The following is a 23,732-nucleotide window of genomic DNA, read 5'->3' on the forward strand; positions in this document are numbered from 1 at the left end:
CCATACCAGTTGACTAAAATGGGTTTCTACCCTCCAGACAGTTTTTTTTTTTTTCAGTTCTAAGGAAAAGAATTCAATTTTAGCTGTATCAATAGCATTTTGAGCGAGATGGAAGATGTTCGCCTCCGTTACAGAGGGAATTTCAGGCATTGCATTGGAGCTGAAATTTGCTGGCACCTGCTGAGTGAGATTTTTCTGGCCTGTGCTCTGAGAACATCTTTTATCAAGTGCATGATCATTTATCCAGCTTTTTGAGATCTAAACCAGGTCATTCTTTGATCTTTATCTTACTCTGAACTTCCTAATGGTTGAACCCGGTCAGAAGAGGGTGAATCTCAGTCCTCCAGACCCTTCAGGAAGAAAGCCATCCTGTTGGTAGTTTAGTTTTCTTTGAAACAAAAGCATTTTTTTTTATTTAACCTATTTTATCACTTGAAAATCTACTATTTTGTTTCTGCCATCCTAGAGTGTGTTTGGTCTAATTGAATCTCTTCATGGACTCTGGGTGGTCACTAAAGCATCAATTTCTCAGAGGTTTTTTTTTTTTTTTTGTGAAATATTTAAGGCTATTTGCTTGCCTCCAGATGGTTCCAGACTACTGCATGTAGTTTTTATGTCTTTCTTTGGTAGTATAGCCTTCTCATTTGTTGCTTTCATGCTGTTACCTTGTCACAATGCCTGGCAAAAAGTAGGTGCTCATTAAATATTTCTTAAATGAATAGATGATAGTATTTTCTCTTCCTTTTCTAATTGCCTACTTCTAATTTGTTTATGTTTTGGAAATCAGGTAGGCATACATGATAATATTGTGAGCAAATCAAGATTAAACAGTATATAATTGCGGGCTTTAATCCCTTGGAAAGTAAAAAGCCAGCATTTGTTTTGTGATACTGATCTTGTGACAGCTATTTTGACTACCAAGAGGTGGCTTTTAAAACACGCTTTGTGCTTTGGAACTGAGCTCTGAATCCACAAAAACTGAGATTTTTGGATTCCGATTAGGTGAGGTATGTTTGTAGTTAGTTTTCCACCAAATGGTCATTACCAACACCTAAGAGTACTCCCAGAAGCAGGCTATAGAAAAATCACTAGGCTATTACTGTGTTTGTGCTTATTTTAATTAGATTTCTTTTAGATTTTTTAAAGCTGTCCAGGGAGAAAATGTGTCCCTTGTGAATGCAATGTCCATTATGTAAAACTTAAGTGCATCAGGGGCTTTGGAAAGTGTAAAATTTATACTTAGGGCCCTGTTTAGTCAATGTGATGAGATTTAAGATCAATTATAGGGGAAGAAAAGAACTGGATACATTATTGTTTTTAAGAAAACTTAAAAGATGATAAGAATTTTTTTTTTCTCACTGCCAAATGGTTGACAGTTTGCTTTTTTGAATTGCAGTGGAGCTTTTTGAGATGTTGGTCAGAGCCACTTCTGCTACTCTCTTATTGTGTTCTGGCTAGAAGTGTTGGGAGGACAAGAAAATTTCTCATTAGTGACATGTAGTGACACTTCACTTTATTGTGCACGGATGATTTTCTGACAGAGATAGATGACATGGTTCAAGTTTCCAAGAAAATGTTATTCCATCATTGAATGGGGAAGCTCTGAACCAATCTTTCCGATTTACGAACAGGCTGTAGATGTGCCACATATGACAAACTGATACTGAAATGTGGAGCCTTGAAATTGAAGATGTTTCCTTGTTCATTGTTGGGTATATAAGGTTACAGGTAACTGAGTACATTAACCATGCCATGTGTTCACTTTTCATTAAGTAGTGACGTGGATGGTGCACGGTCGATAGAGAAAAGTCTCCATTAGTCTGAATTTTTTGACACTAGATTTTTATTTTCCTATCAGGAAATATTTTTTTCTGGAGCAGAAAGGGCAAAATAGTTTCCTCCGTTTTCTCCAACACCAGCATCTCCTCAATAGGATTCCTCAGCTTGACTTGCTGGTGTCAAAGAGAAAGGCTTATTCCCAGGCAGTGGCGGAGTTGATTGGTCACCTGCCACCCCTTCCCTTCTGTAACATCCACTAACTCATCATCTCCTTGCCAGTAGTGCCTAGTTTCTGTTTGAGATCAAGGAACTAAATATAGTTAGTTCTGACAGAATCTCTAGTCGGTGCTGTGTCCGTAAATGTTTAATAACAGGCACTGAGGGCCTGAGTGTGGATCTGCTTGTAACATCTGATGATTTGATTTCCATGGTGTAAGTATTCTGACTATGACTAATTTCAAGCCACCAAAGTAACATCGAATGTGGAATTAAAAAGAAATACTAACAATTGGCTCCCATGATCCCATAATACTCAATACCAGCATGCTACTACGTCTATTCCAAAGCTGCTGTTTTACATACAAGAAAACTGTGATCTAAGGGAGTTAAGAGGCTTTTCTGAGATCGCACAAACAGAGGTAAAACTTGCACCAGAGTACCTATCCCCAACTTCTGAAGTTAGTTTTTAGTAAGCTGATGATCTGATTTACTTATGTTTACATATGTAGCTGCTAACTTAAACAAATTTATTTCTTTTAAATGGAAGGGCCCTTAGGTTCTTTGCTTAAGACCAGAAAACTAGCCAATGTTTCACAAAGTCAGTGTTTTAGACTCTGCTGCCCAGTTTCTGGACAAGAATCCCAGTGTATCTTAATGGAAGCGGCTATCATGTATTGCGTATATATGTGCCAGTCACTCCATATGCATAGCACCACAGAACCCACAGGGAAGGCATCATCTTTCTCTCCACATTGCATATGAGGACACTAAAGTTCAGAGATAGAAACTTACCCAAGGTCACATCTCATATGTACTAAGGAGTGTGGTGAGATCTTGATCCCAGGTTTGCTTGACTTCAGATAACACTTTGCCTTGCACTTGCTGCATTGTTCTGGAGAGGTCTTATTTCCACTATTTGCTGATGGACTTCGGGGATTTTCTCTAATTTAGGAAATATTTGTGGGAAACAAATTACTGTACCAAATGAAAATGCAGATGGAGCAAGGGTTTGATGAACAGGTAGGTGGATAATAGTATCCATGGCCCTTTGGGGTTCTGATCACAGTTTTTAGTATTTTCCCTGCTACTTCGTCCCTCATCTCATCTTTGAGATTTGGTAAAGCTAACTGGTGAGGACTCACCTGAGAGGACCCACGTCTTATCTCAAAGGTCCTTTAAAAAATAATATGAGAAATATTCATCCACTTCTAGAACTAATGGTGAATAATTACTAGTTAAAATCTCAAAAGCAGGCAAAAGCGTTGCATCTTTTAAATAAGTATAAATAACTATATTAATTATATATAATCATATATAATATATGCAATATATATTATATATAAATAATATATAATATATTAATAGTTAATGACAACAAGGCTGGTTAAAGCAAAGGCTGCTTCGTTTTATCATTCTTGTGCCAAACGAATGGCATTCCTATATGATTCCCATAGTTTGCCAGTGTGTTCTATCTGTGTTATTTGGAGTGAGTCTGCAGCTTTCAGTACTGTGGTCTGCATTAAAGTGGGATGATTAGCATAATCTATACCGCACCCTTAAGAATATGGGGGCAATTAAACGCTGAGCTTGACCTACTGCCCTCTTTTGTAGGGCAGAGATGATCCTGCACAGCAGAGGTGATTATAAATATCAATTCTATTCATTCTTCCTCTCACCTGCTTCGTCTCCCTTCCTTCCTTCATCTCTCTTTCTCCACACTATACACATGCAATTTTTAACCTTCAAAACTGGTGAAAAACTGATGGCATCAGGCTATCTTGCTGGAAATTGTAAATGCCAGTCAAACAGGGTCTCCAAATATCCAAGTATCTGGATGTTTAGGGTAGTGTAGACAAATTAACCAGATGCATCCATTGTGAATCTGGCTCTTTTTGGAGACCTGTGGAAACAACAAATATCTACATATAAAGAGAAAAATAAAGCCAACAATTGCTTTGAAGTTCCATTGCAATTGTACTGTTTTATGTCTGGCAGCCATATCCAGTGTCTGAAAATCGCGGTCCTGTTTGCTATAACAAATCATTCCCGCTGATTCCCATGTTGAAGCCTGAAAATTTACAGATGAAAAAACTACGTCAAGATATCCAAGGCAATTTCTGTATTTTTAAATACAGAAATAGAAGTAATGACCTGCTTGGTAAAGACTTACTAAAATGTCAAGTTGCTTCTGTGTGAAAATCAGAAAGTTTGCTGTGTGTTAGTATGAGAAACTAATCAGTCAATACTAAATAAATGTAATTTGGTAAACAAAACCTGTTACAACTAGAAATACTTAGCAGATTTTTTAAGAATAAAAAGAGGGGGCTGGACTTGATGTGACAACTATTGACCAGGAAGTTCTTTGACCAGGCTGAGTGCAGGGTCTCACACTTTGGGAGGCCAGGGCAGGAGGATCGCTTAAGCCAGAAGTTCAAGACCAGCCTGGGCAACATGGCAAAACCCCACCTCTACAAAAAATACAAAAATTAGCTGGGCATGGTAGTGCACACCTATGGTCCTAGCTACTCAGGAGGCTGAGGTTGGAGGATCACTTGAGCTCAGGAGACGGAGGTTGCACTGAGCCAAGATCATGCCACTGCACTCCAGCCTAGGCGATAGAGTGAGACCCTGTCTCACAAAAAGAGAAAAAAATAAAAGAAAAGAAAGTTCTATGACCGGTTCATACCAATCCAGCCATGATTCACTGTGCACCCAACTAAGTGCCATGCAACAGTGAGGTCAGGATTGTACTTGTAGCATATACAATCTAGGGGGGAAAATAAAGTTTTACACATTCGATGAATGTTACCAAAGTGTATTAGTCTGTTCTCACACTGCTAATAAAGACATACCTGAGACTGAGTAATTTATAAAGGAAAGAAGTTTAATTGACTCACAGTTCAGCATGGCTGGGGAGGACTCAGTACATTTACAATCATGGTGGAAGGAGAAGCAAACATGTCCTTCTTCACATGGCAACAGCGAGGAGAAGTACAGAGGAAGGGGTGGGGAGAAAGCCCCTTACAAAAGCATCAGATCTCATGAGAACTCACTCACTATCACAAGAACAGGAGGGGATAAACTGCCCCTGTGATTCATTTATCTGCATCTGGTCCCTCCCATGACATGTGAGGATTATGGGAACTACAATTCCAGATGAGATTTGGGTGGGGACACAGCCAAATCATATCACAAAGGGACTTAGAGATATCCATCTAGAATTTCTGCTTCTAACCAAACAGAATTTGAACAGGAGAGCCATTTACCTACAGTTAGTGATTTTATAGGGGTCAAAAATGCAACATCCTCAAAATTATCCATTTTGGCAAACCAGTTTACAAATCCTATATTGCTCACTTCTTTGGGTTAAAGTATTTAAGGTCTCAGTAAAAGATAATGCTGTAAGACAATGATGTCAAGCCATTATGAAACCTTAAAAACTCTACTCCAATAAATGTGTTGGATTAGCAGCCAGTCACCTAGGACCTCCGCAGAAGCCCTGGCTCAGGAAAAAAAAAAAAAAAAAAAAAAAAAAAATCCTCTGAGGGTCTGAAGAGAGGAATTTGGAGAGGAAGGAATCCCCGAAATGCATACTTCCAGGTGAGGGAGACCCGGTGGGAACTTGAGAAGTCTTGTTCCTATCTGAAGACCCGGAGGCTGAAAGAGATGTTGAAAGGAACATCTTAACAAGGGGCTGAAGCAGCCACACCAGACAATTCTGATGGGGAAGTCTGCCTTCCCTAGCCAGTGAACTAGCCTGGTAAAACGCCTACTAGATCTGGCTGCAGAAAAGCACAAGTCTCCCTACTGAATGGCAGCAAAAATGAAGCAGAGTTTCTGAGATTTGCCCAAGGCCATAGAAGCAGTCCGCCTCACACGTGGGATTGGGATTCAGATCTTTCTGACTTCCAGAAAGACAACTTCTGTCGCTCCCGATCATGTCCTATTTTTAAGTTCATTAGTTAACCTCTGGGTACTTAGCCAGTTCCAAGAGCCGGTATGTCAAAGCGTTTTTAAATGGACGAGCCTAAAGTGATCATTGTCTGGTTGGCCCGGCTCACTCCCTGAGCTCCTGCAAATGTTCTGTGGTTCATACAGAGGCTGGCTGCTCATCAACAAGTTTCTCTGGGAGGTGGGAAGCATCTTTCTTCTGATCAGAACATGCCTGTCACAGAGCGCCGGCGGCTACCAAGCAGTGCCTGCTCGAAAGAGCCACTGCCGCAGCCTGGGAGTCCAAAATCTGTCTTCTGGCAGAGGCTTTAACTGTTTGGCTGCTGCTTTCGAAGGTCCATGCTGGTACCTCCCAGGAAGAGAGAACCCAGCTGGGAAGCTGCCAGTTGCAGGCAATCTTCTCCTTCATTTCAACTTAACAAGTATTTAATGTGTACCCGCTGAGGGTCCAGTCCTTTGGGGTATGTAGCCCTCTGGAGGTCTACAATCATGCTGGGGAGTCCAGACACAAGCAGGAGGCAACCAGATGATACATCAAGGCTCTACATAATTAAGAGCTCTGCAGTCACAGCTACAGGAATTCAGGGATGTTCGGGGCTCTTGATGTAGCACTGCCTCTGCAAAAGGACGACTAGCAGTATTTAGGAAGGACCCAAAGACATTGTTTCTGCCCTATCAGGGTTCTTTGTCTCACACTAGGACACAAGTAAAAATATCAGGCAAAATGAGACCTCTGCTTAAAGGGAGAGCTCATGAAAATGAATGGGGCTCCCCTGATGCACAAGATTCTTCTCCAGACAGTTCCATAGGGCACTGAGCTGATCCCTATCACTCCGAGGTCAAAGGGGAGGCTAACTTGGCCTCAGCTGTCATGGCTGTGTTGTTAATCAACCCTTCCATGCTAAACTCCCAGCTCCAATTTGCCTCCTTTTTCTTGTGCTGATACTTGTTTTATTTTGTCCTTGCTTTTCAGCATTTGCGGGGCACCCACAGTGTTCCTGGCACATCAGCAAATGCCTGGGTGGCAGTGGAGTCATAACTCAGAAGACAGGATGCTGTGCGTGACTGCTTGATATCTAGCAATGCAGTAGCATGGTGGAAGTTTCTGGCTGTGTTAAATTCTAATTGTTTATATAATAAGAGCGTAGCATTGGGGGGGCTGTTATAACGTGGAGTGATGTGTTGAGCTTGAGCTTACATGGTGTTAGATCAGCTTTCTCACACTTCTGATATCCTCTCACCTCCTAGAAGAGTGACTTCTTGAGCTAGGCAATTTGCTTTTAGAAGATTTATTGTTAAGTCTGATTAAGTAATTATTAGTAAAATAATTTGTTGGATGTCTGTCCACCTTGCAAAACTGTAATTCTTATGCAGGCACTGACACAATGTGGATTCTTCTTCATTGCAGCCCCAGTGTCTTAAACAGATTTGTGATGAAATAATTGACAAATATTTATTAAAGTGATTATATTATTTTTCTAGGGATACCATAAGAAAATTCCACAAATTGAGTGGCTCAAACAACAGAAATTTATTTCCTGTCAGTTCTGGAGGCTGGAAGTCCAAGATCGAGGTGTCAGCAGGTTTGGTTTTTCCTGAGAGCTCTCTCCTTGACTTGTAGATGGCCATCTCCTCAGAGCATGCTCACATGGTCTTTCTGTGTGCACTCTCATCCCTGGTGTTTCTCTGTGTGTCCAAATTTCCTCTTCTTATAAGGACACCAGTCAGATTAGATTAGGGCCCACCTTAAAGTCCCTGTTTTAACTTAATCACCTCTTTAAAGGTCCTACCTCCAAATATAGTCCCATACTGAGGCACTGGGGGTTAGGGCTTCAACACATGAATGGGGGACACCATTCATTCTATAACAGGGATGAATGATAGAAACAGAATGAAGTATATTGCAGAAAATTGGATCATATTAAAGTGGATAAACTAGAGAATAATATACATAAATACTACATTAAAATGAGTTAAAGTTATTCCTTGCAATAGTAGCCCTCTCCCTCATTTGTTCCCTTGGCTAGAAAAGGACAGGGTGGCTTTGCAGTCAGCAGGCCAGGAATGGTGTTCTAGCCATGGGTAGAGTGTAGATTAGTTCTGTAATTTGGGAATAGTCTATTTCTATTTCTGGGCTTTTGTTCTTTATTCTACAAAATAAAGGGAATCAGGCTCACGAAGTCACTCAGTGATCCTATGAAAAGCCAAACCAGAATGGAAATATTCCTTATGGCTTCTCTGTTTGACTAAGAGTGATAATCTGCAGTAATTCTCTTTCCTCCAAGGCTCATGGAGAGAAAGAAGAGACCCAAACTCTACTTTGTCTTTTCCTTAGTGGGATTCCAGTTACGTGTAAGCCAGACAGTCAGGGAAGCAAAAGTCTCTACCCTAGGAAGAATAAGCAACTCCCTAAATGGGAGAAAAGCCAGCAAATGCTCCTGGTTCCCATCTTGCTGGCAGGGAGCAAGTCTGTGCTGCCTTGTATCTGTCTTCTCCTGTCTTGGTGATGACGGACTTTAGGAGATACAGTGTTCAAGGTAGCAGTAAGGACCATGAATCCACAAAACAAGAAGTCAAACCCTAGTTCCCCTGCTGACTTGCTCCAAAGCTCAGAACACCAAACTGGTGAAATCCCAACTAAGACCACTTTTCACCCTATTCCACTGATGTTTCCCATTCTTCCCCGTTTGGAGTGCAGAGTTGAGACATTGCCTTGAGCACCGAAATGACACAATAGACACATGGAATTTCCTCCCCATCCCCAGTGCAGTTTTCCAGCAATGTGTGATAACTAATTACTTGTGACCCTCGCTTCCCCTTGTTATCTCCTGGAAATGGTTGTTTTTCTGTGTAAGAACTTGCTACAGATGCTACTAAAATAAAATCCCGGGATAATTAGCAGATGCAGGGGTTTCTGCGATGTTTCATTAGTGAGCGGTGCTGGTCTAGGAGACTGCCAGCTTGCTTACTGCACTCAAAGAGCAGGGTTGTAGCTGCCATTGTTTGGATTTGCATATGTTCTTCCCATTTTCACTTACCGCCCCTTTGCCCAAGAAATCACCTCTCCAAATCAACAATGACTTTCCAAATCTATATGTCTTTGCTTTTCCAGTTACTGCCTTCTCTTCATTTACCCAGTCACATCGGGTTATGGAAACACAAATGCAGAAACGTGCCCAAATCATTGTGATCTCAGAAATTCAGAGCCGTTTGCATTTCAGCCTAAGGCAGTAGCTTCTGAACTACACTGAATAGAACTTGGGAAACCTCGTGCACCCAGAACTGATAGAATACTTCTCTTGTGTGTTTTTGGATTGTGCAGTCAATTGACATTTTGTTGACTCTACTTCCCTTCAATTTCCCTTTCTATATAATTTCAATTCTCCTTCTAGGATTTCCTGTTGCTATTTCCAGTGGCTTTATACCATGGCTCAGCCAATCTTTGAGAAATAATGCCGGGCCTCTCTCCGTTCTTTTCTATCCCGTGTGCTACCTGATTCTTATCTTACCTGTGCAAACACAATTGGGGTACTGCCAAGAATAAGAATAACACTTTAGCCTCAGTTACTGGGCCTAGGGACCCATGAGAGGGATCTGATATAGCTCTATCAGTAGTTGGCTGGCTTCTTTATTCTGCAAGATTGATGATCAGGACAATCCTTCCTCTTACTGAAACAATATATTCCTAACCTAGTTTTCACATTCCCTCTTGGTGATCCCTAGGCCCTCCTTGACTTCATCAGCACCCACTGCTTCCTCCCGCTACTGGGCTCCAACCACCTCAGTCTTCTGTCAGCCCTGCAGACGTGCCAAGCTCATTCCAACCTGGGAAACTTGGCATGTCTTCTGTCAACCCTGCAGATGTGCCAAGCTCATTCCCATCTGAGAACCTTGGCACTTACGGTTTCCTCTTTGTTGTACACTCTTTCCCTATAGCTGCGTCTTGTCCTTCTCCTCAATCTGAGAAGCTCACTTTATGCTCAGAAGTTACCTCCTTGAAAAAGCCTTCCCTGAAGTTAAGTGATTTTGCCCACTCCACCAGTCCCTATCTTTTCCATTGTGAAATTCTTTCTTCTTCTTAAACTTGTTACTGTAAAGAGTAAGCTCCACACACGTTGCCACTTTATGTTGTGGCCACTATTTTTTTCCAGCATCTTTAACTGTGCCTGTCCCAGATTAGATGCTCAACAAGCATGTATTGAATGGATAGATTTAGGAAAATAGGGTTAAGAAAGGATGAGTTAGAGAGGAAAAATAAGATTCATGATCTTCAAAAAGGAATCAGTGGAGAAATGGCCTTGTTGGTTCAGGTTTTAGCACTTAAAGTGTGTTGTTCTCTTGGATTTTCCAGTTGTGGGTGATCTCTGAAAAGGGACAATGTCTGCAGCAAGTCTGCCACGGCTTCACAGAAAGTCTTCAGCTATTACCTCTACACAAATTCCTCTCAGATCTACATGTCCAGGAATGGAGGCCCCTGATCACAGCATCTCCCCTCATTTTCAGATTCTGCTATCACCTCAGATTCAACATATTGAAAAATCATTGTTACTTCTGGTTCAGCAACTCGGTCTACCTTCTCACTTGCCTTGTTAACATACCACCATCTTCCACCTTTCTTCTCAAGAAAAAAAAAATCAGACCTCACTGACGCTTCACCATCTTCAGCCCCTTATTCCCAATGTATCTAAAAGGAGCTGTGCCACTTTTTAGAAAATCAACCCTCATGCATTCGGCACCTGTTATTATTTCTAGAAACTGTATTAAGCCTGTGGACAAACAGGGCCCTGGTTGTCATCATGGAATTTGAAGTCACCCTTTTCTGTTTTGATTGGATGCAGGAACAATGAGTACACACCACACCCAGAGCCCATCCCTTGTCATATCAAGTCCCTCTTTCTTCAAAGACAACCTCCTACCTGTATCTTGCAGATTATTGCCAAAAGAGATATCCTAAGTGGCAATTAATTGCTCTACTTTATCTTCATGAACCTAAACTAACTCTGTCATAAGCCTAGAGTTTTCTTATGCTGAGCTTTTGAAACTCTTTATAATCTGACATTCACTCTTAACTAATTCTCACATTCCCCAAATAATTCCCGCTTTTCCAGCCAAGACATTTGGAGCTCACTATCCCCTTAACTTTTATTTTTATCCCCTTAACTTTTATTTTTATGCCTATAGTACTTAACCCAGAATTTAAATTTGAATGGAACCATACATATTATTTAAGCCAACCTCTTCATAGATCAATTAAAAAAAAAAAAAAAACCCTGAAGTTCACAGGCTTAAAGTCGGAAAGCTAATTCTAAAAATAGTATTTCCTGATTTTTCAGGTTCTTCACTCAATATATTATCATTTTTTCTTGCTATGTATATGTCCATGTGGCTAGTAGGTTAACAGCTCCTATCAGAAACCAATCAAAGTTCTCAAACAAAATGGAATTAAGAGAGAGCTTTTGTTGAGTAAACTAGGGAAGAGGAAAAAGGGAAGGAGGCATTGGGCTAAAAGGACTCATGTTTGCAGATTTGAGTATCTTTGTTCCATTCGTTCAAATTTGCCATCTGGATCATTAGAATATAAGATGCCTAAGCTTTGGTAGGCTGAAGCAGAAGTATCACTTGAGGCCAGGAGTTTGAGACCAGCCTGGGCAACCTACCTACCATCTCTACCAAAAAAAAAAAAAAAGACAGAAAATTAGCTGGGCATGGTAGCATGTGCCTACAGTCCCAGCTACTCAGGAGGCTAAGGCAGAAGCACAACTTGAGCCCAGGGGTTTGATGTTGCAGTGAGCTAAGATCATGCCACTGCATTCCAGCCTGGGTGCTGGGTGACAGAGTGAGAACTTGTCTTAAAAAAAAAAAAAAAAAAAAAAAAAACACCCATTCTGAGCTGCCATATCGATAATCCAAATCCTTGACTTCCTCTCAACACTGAACAAAACAACGTACACCTACACATGGTTGTCTTTTGTCTTTTAGCATAAGACCTGGGACTACACTTACTGGAGAGTAGCTGAGGCTAGAGTGTAAAAGTCCAATAGTTGTTGACTAATAGTGCCTCAGTGGTAGTTCCAATATGCCAGTTAATGCATAATGTCTCCCCGCATGAAACCTGATCAAAAAGCTTTAAAGCCGCTTGGCCCCTACTGTTTGCAGAGGAAAACATGGGGACTGAGGGCCCTAGAAGGAGGGGCAATGTGAGTGCATTGAGTGACTGGGCAAGACATCATTTGTAGAGTGACTGGGCAAGACATCATTTGTAGAAAGACAAAAAGAGACATCATTCTCAAAATGCACTGAGTTGCAAAGAGGCCACAATTCTTAAATGATGTTTAAGGTAACTATTCAAACAGAGAAAAAGGCTTATCAAAAAATTAAATAAATAAATAAGTTTTTAAAAAGCAGTCTTTTCTTTTTCTTCCCTGTGTTTGAAAACCTTCCCATTAAGAGAACACAATATGCAATGGCAAACATGGCTCAGCCTCATCAGGAAAAGAGAAAATTGTTTGAAATAAACCTCAAAGAGAAAGAAAAAAGCTGTCATTTTCTTTAAGGACACTATTATGTTCTTATTGACAAGACAAAAGAGTAATGAAGTTAAATTATAGCAACTATAAGCTTGATAGTTCGGTTGGAGAGAAATAGAGAAACCTTTGCTATTAAAAAGAAAAAGAAAGAAGAAAAAGTAGATCTTTTAATCAGCCCCTACTGAAGCGATGACTACTGACCTTACCCCTCACTGAGAGCATTCTTGAATCTGTTCCAGGGACAACATTCTTACCTCATTGATAACAATCCAGGAATTAGAAAACTAGAAGTGAACTTGAATAATCATTATGCTGGAGTCTCTTATTTTATAATTGGAGAAACCGATGTCTATAGCAGTTAAGTGGCTTGCCTGTGCTCACACAGCTTTTGAATTTCAAGGTTAAATTCTAGAAACCAGCAGAAGCTAAAACTTATTTTCTCCAGACACAGAATCTGTTTATTCAGCCTTATTACAAAATCATCATGCTAACAACAAATTCATGGTGATTATCCTGAAATCCATCTCCAAGCATATTTGGAGATTCTGCGTATACTTACTAAGCTCTGATGAATTCAGGGTCCTGAATTCCTTCTCCCTGTCTGGACTAGGCATCAGGCAGTTGAAGAAAAAGTGTCAGGAGATCCCCATCCTTCCTCACTGCTATATCTTGATGACAGTCAACACCTCTTACCCACACAGTCTCTTGTTGGAACAGGAACAGTGCCTCTCTGGCCCCTGTTGTGTAAAGAATGAAGCAAAAAGACCCTCCTAGCCATGAATGAGTTATGGGACTCTTCAGAACTGCAGTGAGAGAGGCCAGACACCTTAGAAGTGACAAGTTCTCCCTTGTAATATATAGTAGGAGTTCAGAAAAAGGAAAATGCGATGATTTTTAAGTACTTTGGGCCATTTTCCTCTCTTGCTTCTCTCCTGGAGAAGTCTGGACACGTGTCTATTTGGAAAGGTGCACTGTGACATTTTGTATCGTTCCTTCCACCTATTAGTAGCTCTGGCTGCCCCAGGTGCTTATTTTCAAGACACCCTCAGAGAAGGGGGACTTCTGACAGCTACTCTGCAGCTGACAGCTTTGGGGAAATGGCAGGTTTTAATTGATGTATTGTGGGCACTGTTCTTTCTTTCTTTCTGTCTCTCAAAAAAAAAAAAAAACAAAAAAAGTGATGGGTTTAGTATCCTCCTAGGACCTAGGACCTATAGATTTTAGTATGTCAATTATTCCCCTTTTATGGGAACTTGTATGTTTGTGCCTGACTCATGGTCTTCCAGGTATCTTTTTGTCTCCATGTGACACTGAGCACCAAGTATCAGCATCATCTGTCTCTCTTTGAATAAACTTTCTAGACAGGCAACAACCAACAGCCCCTATATAGATGCTCTTCAGAACAGCACGTCATATGAATTCTTCTCAAATTGGTGGATTGACTGTTAGTGAATCATTACAATGAGATGGAATTGGAAAGTAGGGCTAAAACGCAAGAATGTGAAGTACCAAAATTTCTTATTTAAAAATAGTCCAGGTGGCTACCCCTGATGGAGGTAATGTTGTCCAGGCCCGCATTTCTGTGGGCATTGGCTGCTCCAACCATCCTCTATAATTCTGGCTTGTTGCAAGCTCTGCGAAGGCAGCAATGTATTTCCCAAGATCCTTAGAGAATGTTGGCTCTACCATCTCTGCCCAGAGAAGCCAGTGTCTCCATGCTGGCTGTGGTGTGGAGCTCCATCGTAGGCCTTGAGACACTGTTCTCAATATGAAATGTAGGGAGATTTCTTACTGCTGAAGTTCCCCTTGGTATTCTCACACACTTTGTAAAAAATAGCTCTTTGAAGTATAATTCACATACCATAAAATCCACCCATCAGAAGCTATTTTTAGCTTTCCACAATTTTTAGCAAATTTATGGAGTTGAACAACCAACAACATCCTCCACTTTTAGAATAGTTTCATCATCCAAAAACTCCCTACTGGCCGTTTGCTGTTAATCTACTGTACCCCCAATCCTAGCCAATACTGATCTACTTTTCTTGTCTCTATAAAAGTGAGTTTGCTGGGCATTGCTTATCAATGGGCTTATATAATGTATTACATGATGGTTTGTAGGTTCATCTATGCATAGCATGTATCAGTAGTTCATTCTTTTTATTGCTGAATAGTATTCTGCTGATACAGGTTTACCAGGTTTTCTTTATCCAGCAGTTGATGGACATTTGGATTGTTTCCAATTTGGGGCTCTTATGATGCCGTGGACATTCACATGCATTTCCTTCTATGGATGTATGCTCTAATAAGCTTCTTAAATGCTACTTCTTACATGCCCCTGTGCCCCTAACTATGCTAATCACTTTAAACGTCTTATTTCTAGCCTTTGCAAAAACTGCTGAGATAGGAATTTCAACCAAGAAACCAAAGCTTATAAAGAAGCAACTCACTTGAAACAATGTTTCCAGAGCCAAAATTCAACCCCATACTCTTTGGACTATGCCAAGCAGCCTCTATTACTCCCTAACAAAAAAGCAGGCATTTCCACGAAGCTCGCACATGAAACCCAATGGCTTACCCTACAGCCATACTAGGGAGTGTGGCCACCTTAAATGGATTGGAGGTTTGCAAATCTACCCTAGGACTTCATGTACAAATATTCTCTTCGAAATTACAGCAGCCTCAATGGTCACTTCAAACCCAATTTTGACATGGATACATAGATCCATGCAAATGTATCTATTATCTGCTTTACGCCTAGAACCAAGTTGGGTACAGTGAGGAAACAAAAGATGAATGACAAACAGCCATGGCCCCTTGAAGTTAGCATAACGGGATGACCAGCCTCATACACACATGTCTGAATTATGTGGAACCAACTGCATATGTAATGAGAGCTTCGATTATTTAGGAATCTGTGCCAAGACTTAAGCCACTCACGACTTGTGTGTCATCTACCTTTTCCTTTTTCAGTTATGTGGGCACTGTAGAGCTAAATTACCAACAGAGAGAGAGAGCTGGACTCTACACAATTAGTGAGCTACTCAGAAGATATTCAGTGGAAACATTTTGGAAATGTTATTATTTAAGGCAGCTGAATAATCTGCAGATATGTGTGTGTGTGTGTGCGTGTATGTGTGTGTGCGTGTGTGTGCATACACACATAAAATCTCCCTGGAAGCTTATAGACATTTTGTTTCATTTATACATCTCACAAGTCTTTATTAAACACCTAGTTGCAGACATAGTGCAACGTGTTAGCATAGAGCAAAATGTGTTCCCTGCCCTTCTGGAGCTTACAGTTTCATGGAGAAGATGTATATTAAATAAAGAGATTAATTATTAAAATTGTGAGAAGTGCTATGAAGAAATAGTGTATGTCAAGGGAACATTTGCATTTACACATGTGTCAGGAGCAGAAGGTGATGAGCTGATATTTAGCTCTGCATTAAAACAAAACGAAAAACCCAGAGCCAAACAAGAATAAAGAACCTTTCAAGCCAATGTGGGGAGGAAGAATTCCCAGTGGGCAAGTGATATATCCTGGTGACTTAGAGTAGGAGGCTGGCAGGAGAGATGAAGAGAAATAGACATGTTTATAAATGAAAAGCCCTTCCTTCTGGGTCTTCTTAAAATATTCTGCAAATCTTCCATAAAGATTGGCAATTTCTCTATCAAGGCTGGGTAACCTCATATATCAATTCTCCATTTCCCTGCCCAAGTTTGTGATAACATATCTTCCATTAACCTACGCTGAAAGAGCCATTTCTATTCTGAGAATCTATTTATGTTCCCCTACAACTTTCTCAAAGATATGCCTCTGGGTTGTAATACCTCACGCTGATACTCAGCTCAAATGTGAATACTTTTGCCAAATTTCGGTAACATTGATCGAGCCTTTTCTGAGTCATTTGATCATGGGGATGTGGGGATGTCTTCTCTTTGTGGGGAAAAAAAATGCCATCCCTTTCATTTGAAGGGACTAAGGACTGAATTTGCTTTTTCTGTTATTTGCCATAAATTTGGTCTTCATTGTCAACAGTGTCCTATGACTATTTTTCCAATTATTTCACGAATTAGGACACAACAGGTAATCTTAGTTCTGACATTTATTTGAATAAATAAGTGTATCTTCCTGTTCTTATCTCTGTTTTTATTACCTTAAGTAACACACTGAATTTTATTTCAAGTCCTTCTCTCTGTGTTTTCTCAATTCTTTGCACAGTTCCTTATGAAGCTTCTCTGGTTAATTTCTGTTACTTTCCAGTTGTCAGAAACCTTTAGGTATGTGATCGTTTTTCCTGAAAGATCTCTAGGATAAAAGTCTGGTTTTACCTTTCATAATCTCCACATCCTATCAATTTTGCTTTTTGAAAATGTACTTTCCTGTACCACTTTCTACTGAAGAATTAGTTATCCTTTTTCCTTTCAATTGCCTGTAGTCATTAACAGAAATATTTTCCATCTGTCAGGCTCCTATTTGTCTTCTTTAGTAAGGAGATCATATAAAATTGCTTCCACCCTACATTTTGGTTAAATTATTTTGTGGTATGGATTGAAAAGTTTTTATAATTGCACCAAGTTTCGTTGACCCATATTAAAGATGTCAATGTGCAAAAACTTTCTATCTGTAAAAACTACTGGTTTTTCATTAAAATAAGAAAGATTTTTTTTAAAGAGCAATTTTTTTAAGAGACAGGATCTTGTTCTATCACCTAGGCTGGAGCATAGTAGTGTAATCGTAGCTGGCTGCAGCCTCTACCTCCTTGGCTCAAGGAATCCTCTCGCCTCAGCCTCTTCAGTAGTTGGAACTACATGGGACTACAGGCACATGCCACCACTCCTGGCTCTTTTTTTTGTATGTTAAGCCATTTTCACTTTGCTATTAAGATACTACCCAAGACTGGGTAATTTATAAACAAAGGAGGTTTAATTGACTCACAGTTCCACATGGCTGGGAGGCCTCAGGAAACTTACAATCATGACAGAAGGTGGAGCAGGCATGTCTTTTTGGTGGCAGGGGAGAGAAGAGCAAGTAGGGGAAATGCCAAACACTTAAAACCATCAGATCTTGTGAGAACTCACTCACTATCATGAGAACAGTGTGGGGGAAACCACCCCCAGGATTCAGTCACCTCCCACTGGATCCATCCCTCAACCCATGAGGATTATGGGGATTACAGTTCAAGATGAGATTTGGGTGGGGACACAGTGAAATCATATTGGTGGAGTTTTGCTGTGTTGCCTAGGCTGGTCTCAAATCCTTGGTCTCAAGCCATTCTCTCCCCTCAGCCTCCCAAAGTGCTGAGATTACAGGTGTAAGCCAGCATGTCCAGCCTATTTTTGTATTTGTACCTTCATTTTTTTAAAAAAAGAAATCAGACATAATACTGGTTTCATTATATATTTCTTGGAATAATGATCACTTTTACCATAGTAGTAGAGAAACCGAGTAGAAAAACTAATAAAAAAAAAGTGTTATTTGAGACAAAGACTCTACAAGGCATTATACTAGGAAATGATATGAACAGAGAGATAAATAAGACATTATTCCTGCCTGTCAAAGACTGACACTTCAGTAATTAAGAAAAAAATAATAGATGTTCATATATCCACAATAAGATGAACATAGGGGAATAAAAATTCAAGGAAGCTGGGTACGGTGGCTCATGCCTGTAATCTCAGCTCTTTGGGAGGCCGAGGCGGGCAGATCATAAGGTCAGGAGTTCAAGACCAGCCTGGCCAACTCGATGAAACCCCGCCTCTACTAAAAATACAAAAATCAGCCGTGTGTGGTGGTGGGTGCCTATAATCCCAGCTACTCAGGAGGCTGAGGCAGGAGAATAGCTTGAAACTGGAAGACAGAGGTTGCAGTGAGCCAAGATCATGCTACTGTACTCCAGCCTGGTAAAAGAGCTAAACTCCATCTCAAAAAAAAAAAAAAAAAATCAATGGAAAGAGAGCAATATTTATAATGGGCTGAGTAGTTTTACACATTCAAGACTGATTCCTGGGACCCACATCTTTGAGATCAGCATGAGAGGAAGGGGAGGCAAAGTTAAATCTGTCAATGACTGTGGACTGGCATTTGAAACCTACATTTTTAAATGAGTGTCTTTGCTTTTCATCCTAAATCTTATAAACCATGTATAGTTTATCAATAAAGAGATCTCCCTTTTTCTGAGGGAGGAGAATTGGGGAGAAACTTGGGATCTGGAACTGGCTCAATCTCTGGCTACATTGCCTGTTTTGATAAAATCTTCTTCACCATTATCATCTCCCTTTGCTTTGACCAGGTGTATTGGACTTTGTCAAAAGCAATGGAGATGATTTTTTCAAGGTGAGAAGGCATACCGGGGTGAACTGCAGGAATGGTTCGTTATCTGGGGGGAATGTTAATGGCCCACCTCGAAGATTCTAAAGAGGGAAAGAATGAGCCAAACGACACTTTGGATCAAACGATAAACTGAGTGTAAAGCCCACAGTAGAGGAGCTGGCACAGAGTATGTGCTCAATGAATAGAATTTCCCCATCACCCTTCCCTTGCCCTACGCTGTTACGGGTTGCAGCTGCTGTCCATATAGGCCTGTTACAGAGAGAGCAGCAGGTGTTCGCTGGGCGTTGACAGGGTAGGGAGTCTGATTCTCAGAGTTTGCATGTTTCTCCTTGACTCTTGATGTCCTGAGTAATTCTTGACAAAGGCGTTGTCCTCATCATCCTGTAGTGGTCCTCTTCTTTTGATCTGAGCATTTTCTGGAGTTGTGAGCAAGAAAAAAACAAACAACCCCATCAAAAAGTGGGCGAAGGACATGAACAGACACTTCTCAAAAGAAGACATTTATGCAGCCAAAAAACACATGAAAAATGCTTATCATCACTGGCCGTCAGAGAAATGCAAATCAAAACCACAGTGAGATACCACCTCACACCAGTTAGAATGGTGATCATTAAAAAGTCAGGAAACAACAGGTGCTGGAGAGGATCTGGAGAAATAGGAACACTTTTACACTGTTGGTGGGAGTGTAAACTAGTTCAACCATTGTGGAAGTCAGTGTGGCGATTCCTCAGGGATCTAGAACTAGAAATACCATTTGACCCAGCCATCCCATTACTGGATATATACCCAAAGGACTATAAATCATGCTGCTATAAAGACACATGCACACGTATGTTTATTGCGGCACTATTCACAACAGCAAAGACTTGGAACCAACCCAAATGTCCAACAATGATAGACTGGACTAAGAAAATGTGGCATATATACACCATGGAATACTATGCAGCCATAAAAAATGATGAGTTCATGTCCTTTGTAGGGACATGGATGAAATTGGAAATCATCATTCTCAGTAAACTATCGCAAGGACAAAAAACCAAACACCGCATGTTCTCACTTATAGGTGGGAATTGAACAATGAGAACACATGGACACAGGAAGGGGAACATCACACTCTGGGGACTGTTGTGGGGTGGGGGGAGGGGGGAGGGATAGCATTGGGAGATATACCTAATGCTTGATGACGAGTTAGTGGGTGCAGCGCACCAGCATGGCACATGTATACATATGTAACTAACCTGCACATTGTGCACATGTACCCTAAAACTTAAAGTATAATAATAATAAATAATTAAATAATTTAAAAAAAAAAGAATCTTTCAGCCCTCACAACTAGAAAAAATAAAATAAAATAAAGGGGTTGAGTCCAGATGGGATGCATCAGTGGTGACCTGGCATTTTCTGCTGGGGTGATTGGTATACCATAGAGGCAGTTAATCAAGGATGGCCAAGGGGCTCTTAGAACACACGATTAGTACACCTACACTTTGATCCTCACTCTAGACCTCTGGGAGCCTTTTTGAATATTAAACTCATTAACCAAAGGAACCAGTCTGCCATTGATGTACACATTCCAGCCTGGGGTTTTCTTTTCTTAATAAAAATGATGTGGGTAGCTGATTCAGCATTACAGTGGTTTCTCCCCCAACCTCCAGAAGTATGTCAGGACTGTTATAGCATAACATGGCTGTTTAGAAGGTTTCTGAAAACCTAGAGCTTAACATTTTTCTGGTGCCATTATATCATATTACACCAGTGTATCAGGAAATGTGCTTTGGGAAGGTCTTGAAGAAAATTTATAGAATAGGACCACAGCACGTAACATCAGGAGGACCTGACTTGCATATGATATCAGGAAAGGCTTCCTTAAAGAAGTAAACTGATTAGTAGAAGGTAGCCATAGGGAGGGAGAGGAGTGTATGTGAACTGGGAGGAAAAATGATGTATTCCAGGAGTTGAAAGGACAGGGTTGCCAGGGTGGAGAGAGGAAGCGGGGGAGAGGAGGGAAATAGATGGTAGGAACTGGGCAACGACCAGACCTTACAAGGTTTCATGGATCACCTTAAAGAGGTTCTTAAAGAGGTAAGAACCCTGTGGACTCTACCTTAACAAAACAGGAAGCCAGCAACATATGTTTAAGAAGGGAGTGTAATGACCAGATTTGTTTTTAAAAGGTCATCTTGCCTGCCATGTGAATAAAGGATTATAAGGACAGTAAGAGTGATATTGAGAGGACCGATAGGAGGTTGTCACACTGCAAGATGGCATGATGGCAGAGGATAGCATGATAATTTATCCTTGTCTTTTGGGAGTTTACAATCTAGTAAGGGAGTGGACGTGTGTACACAGAATTATTACATTGTCGCGTGTGATAATGCCATGAGAATTAAGCAAGATAAAGTGAGAGAGAGAGGTCACTTTTTGCAGAGAAAATCAGGGAAATAGCTTCTTACATGACAAACAGGATCCAAGAAATGTAATGGCCTGAGGTTGGTTTTGTTTTGTTTTGGGCTTGTTTGTTGTTATTTAGATTTTTAGATACAACTGTTTCCAGATTAAGAAATTGCTTTAAATGTAGCTTTCCCACTGTTTTGTTTTTTTTTAAGCTTCACATCCACATACATTTTCTATTCCAGTTCACATTATCTTTATCAGGCAAGAAGAAAGCAGGTTTTATGGTTATATATGTAATTCCCTTTTAGACTGGAGTAAGTGAATTCCTCTGTTTCTCTTCCAGGTCATCTGTCAGTCCATAAAGCCAGGAAGGGGTTAGAGACAAGTCTTGTCTTCCTAAGGATGCATAGTTTCTGTGAAAATAATACACACACACACACACACACACACACACACACACACACACACAGGCATGTGCGCGCACGACTGTGCAAATAAATATGGATATGATGCTTTCATCCTAAGAAATTCAGAATGAATTGCTTTTAGAAGGACTTACACAAAGTTCTTCTGCAGCTCTTGGGGCCCCTTCTTTCCTTCTTTTTTTTCGAGATGGAGTCTCACTGTCACCCAGGCTGGAGTACAGTGGTGCAATCTCAGCTCACTGCAACCTCCACCTCCTGGGTTCTAGCAATTCTCCTGCCTCAGCCTCCTGAGTAGCTGGGATTTCAGGTGCCCGCCACCATGCCCAGCTAATTTTTTTTTTTTTTTTGTATTTTAAGTAGAGATGGGTTTTCGCCATGTTATCCATGCTGGTCTCAAACTCCTGACCTCAGGTGATCTACCCATCTTGGCCTTCCAAAGTGCTGAGATTACTTGTGTAAGCCACCGCACCTAGCCTATTGGAGCCCCTTCTTGAAACACCTGTGTGAGCACCCTACTTACCATCTACCAGTGACCACACCCACATAGGGTTCTATTTCAGTGAGACTACAGAGCCAACAAAGTGCACTAGTTAGCTGTGATGGAAAACCTACCAAGCTTTACTGATGGATCTCTGCTGAAAAGAAGTAGGCTAGGTTATACTGAAACCATGAGCAAGAAAAATGTTCAGCTGGTCATGTTGGGAGTCATTGGGAATATTCTAGCCCATGATTTCATTCACATTGGCTGAACTCTCAGCTCCACCTATATGTGAGCGTGGCTAAGTCACCTAAGCTCTCTGAGTTTCTTTGGAAAAATAAAGTGGTTAGGCTGACTGATCCCCCAGGTGTTCTGCAAACTTAGTTTCAGGTATAGATTTCCATCCAGGAGAGCTGTGAACTGATTTTACAGGTTTAGCCTAGCATTGCAAGGATTTAGTTATATGGGTCTATACACAAGAGAGTACTTGAATGTGTCCTTCATACTGATGCCAGAAAAGTAGAGAGAACTCCTTAATTCCTCTAAGTATCTAGAAACACATTTTTTAGCCAAGGGGTAGGTTGGCTATTTGAACGAGAATTTTGACTGTACCGCGTGGTTTCTACAATTAAAGAAATGGCATATCTGGACTTAGATAATGGTTTCCTAGGAGTTTGCATTCTTAGACCACACCCAGAAAATTATGTTTCATTTGAGATTATGCAATTTAAGGATGTTGACAAATCTGAATGCATCCAAAGAAAAATGATAAGGATGAAGAAAAACCCAGGAAGACTGCTATATACGGAAAAGTTGCTAAAAACTTGGAAGGGATGGTCTGAAGGAGATTTAGGGATACATTACAGCTGTCTCAAATATCGTGGAGAACTGTCAGAGGAAAAGAAATGAGACTGTCCTGGCTCTGTATTTCCTAATAGACCTGGGGTAAATCGATTGAAATTGCCGGGAGCTTAATTTGGGCTCAGTGTGGAGAAGAAATTTCTGACAACAATATGTAGCCAAGAATAGGATGGAATCTAATTTCCCTTGTGCAAAGAGTAATTAGGAAGAGACTGGATGTTGATAATATTGATTGTGAAAAGCAGTGAGTTGTGTTTTTACATGTATTAATGCAATCTTCATGATAACCTGTTGATGTTGCTTCTGTTATTATTTCCATATTACAGGTGAAGAAACTGAGGCACAGTGTGGGTAAGCCACTTGCCTAATATCACACAGTTAGTAGGTGACAAAGCTGGGATTCGAACTCATGAATGTTCTATCGTCAATTTGGGAGGCTTAAACATGCTGCCATGTTGCCTTCAGGTGGCCATCACATAGATGGATAGTATTTCTGCCCCGGGTTTCCAGAATGGTCTTTGAAGAGCTCACTGATGATGGTGTATTCCATGGTGCATAACAGACAGATTCTGTGGTAGTACCTAATGCAGGCAGAGGTGCCTTCCTGCAGGTGTGCCAGAGTCTTTGGTAATGAGCCATTATGCTCCATCCGTCATTCTGCTGTAATCATGCATAGTCATCCTGTTTCCTTCCTCGCGGTATATGGAGTTGGGATGCATTGTTTCTTGGTAGAATTTACTTTGTCTGCCATATTGATAATATCC

General features: G+C 40.7%; 1 protein-coding gene across 8 annotated transcripts in view; it reads left to right on the forward strand.

The window, feature by feature from the left end:
* Window positions 1-23,732, forward strand: part of TENM2 (teneurin transmembrane protein 2) — a 1,186,617-nt gene that overhangs the window by 657,992 nt on the left and 504,893 nt on the right. The window lies entirely within an intron of this gene.

This window comes from Pongo pygmaeus, chromosome 4 (assembly GCF_028885625.2).
Source record: "Pongo pygmaeus isolate AG05252 chromosome 4, NHGRI_mPonPyg2-v2.0_pri, whole genome shotgun sequence".
In the NCBI taxonomy this organism is placed as follows: Eukaryota; Metazoa; Chordata; class Mammalia; order Primates; family Hominidae; genus Pongo; species Pongo pygmaeus.